The sequence below is a fragment of the Dama dama genome, chromosome 31 (genome assembly GCF_033118175.1).
Source record: "Dama dama isolate Ldn47 chromosome 31, ASM3311817v1, whole genome shotgun sequence".
Classification (NCBI taxonomy): Eukaryota; Metazoa; Chordata; class Mammalia; order Artiodactyla; family Cervidae; genus Dama; species Dama dama.
Genome location: NC_083711.1, coordinates 49,603,768 through 49,605,540, shown reverse-complemented (window position 1 = coordinate 49,605,540; position 1,773 = coordinate 49,603,768). Strand labels below are relative to the sequence as shown.

The 1,773-nt window shown below is 39.2% G+C and overlaps 1 non-coding gene across 1 annotated transcript; it reads left to right on the top strand.

The window, feature by feature from the left end:
- The first annotated feature begins 688 nt into the window (after positions 1–688).
- LOC133050258 (U6 spliceosomal RNA) lies at positions 689–793 on the top strand. The gene has a single exon (XR_009691575.1). It is a non-coding gene; the product is annotated as a U6 spliceosomal RNA (small nuclear RNA).
- The last annotated feature ends 980 nt before the right edge of the window (positions 794–1,773 follow it).

The window sequence follows — 1,773 nt, the reverse complement described above, 5'->3', positions numbered from 1 at the left end:
TTTCATCGTTATCCTGTAATGAGTCATTCAGCAATAAATTTTGTAAGGAACAAGTTCTTTTTGAATCATTCACAAGCACCCCAAATGAATATGTAACCATTCGTTTTTGTTACATATGCGCGGCAGGAGAAACTTAAGCTTGTTAAACTAATAATCATAAAACTCCTGCCCATCATCTCTGATTCTAAGCTGCAGAAGAAACTGTAACTTCAGGTCTCAAATTTCTAAGCATCCTCAGTAACTATTTGTTGACCAGTTCCTAAAGTGAGTGTCTGGATTTATTTTATAAACAAGTTCTCCTACCATCTAATATCTTGGCTGCTGCAGTTTAGGAGAATACTTCCTACAAAACACCAGTCTTGCAGCAAACATAGAGAGAGTATTTACAGTGAACCAATGCTACTAACAGTCAGAGAGACTGTCCTAATCACCCTCCTCAAGCACCCTCCTATAGGACCCTCTTATAGACTTTTTTGCTCAAGGATCTCTTATAGACTACTTTGAAAACATAGGCAATAGGCAAGATGGACTTTCTTTTCCTTAAAATTTTCCTACAGGAAGTGGGAAATTGATGGACAGGAGAAAGGGCACTGCTAAGCCTGTGCAGTGACCATGTGCGTTAAAATGAGTGCTTCACCTTGCTGGAACACCTCCCTTACTAATTTGGAGCCTTAATAAGAATAGCAGGATGCTCACTTCAGCAGTACATACACAAAAACTGGAACAATACAGAAAAGATTTTCATGGCCTTTGCACAAGGATGACACAAATCCATGTAGTGTTCTATGTATTTACATGTGGAATATTAAAAAAAAAAAAAAAAACTCATATAAAAAGAGAACAGATATGTGGTTACCAGAGGCAAGAAGTGGGAGGTAGGAGAACTGGGTGAAAGCGGTCAAAGCTACAAACTTCCAGCTAAAAGATAATTAAGTAGTAAGGATGTAACATACAACATGATGATTGTTGTTAACACTACTGTCTACTTGATAGTTAAGAGCATACATCCCCAAAGTTCTTATCTCCAGATAAGAACTTGGTTTTGAGAAACCAAAAACTTTTGGTTTCCCAGGGAAACCAAAAACTTTATAACCATATGAGGCGGTGGATGTTAAGTAAACCTACTGTGAGAGTCATTTCGCAACTTACATATGTCTAGTCATTATTCTGTACACTTTAAACTTATATAGTGCTGTATGCCAATTATACCCCAATGAAACTAAAACAAAAAAAAAAAAAAAAGAGAGAGAGAGAGAGGAAGAACAGCAGGAAATGTGTAAAAGCTTACTACAAGCGCACAGTTCCACAGGTCAAAAGTCTGGGTGGGCTTGGCTATATTCTCTGTACGGAGCTTCACAAGGACAAACTCAATAGTCAACTGGGATGAGCTCTTTTTCTTTTTTTTTTTTTATTAGTTGGAGGCTAATTACTTCACAACATTTCACTGGGTTTTGTCATACATTGATATGAATCAGCCATAGATTTACACGTATTCCCCATCCCGATCCCCCCTCCCACCTCCCTCTCCACCTGATTCCTCTGGGTCTTCCCAGTACACCAGGCCCAAGCACTTGTCTCATGCATGGGATGAGCTCTTATCCGAAGGCTCTGAAGAAGAATCTGCTTCCAAGCTTATTCAGGTTGTTGGCAAAATCCACGTCCTTGGGCATGTGAACTGAGATCCCGCTTTCTTTCTGGATATCTAGGAACTACCTGAATTTCCTAGCTTGTAGGCACCTTCCTCTGTCTTCAAAGTAAATACCTGTGGGTTAA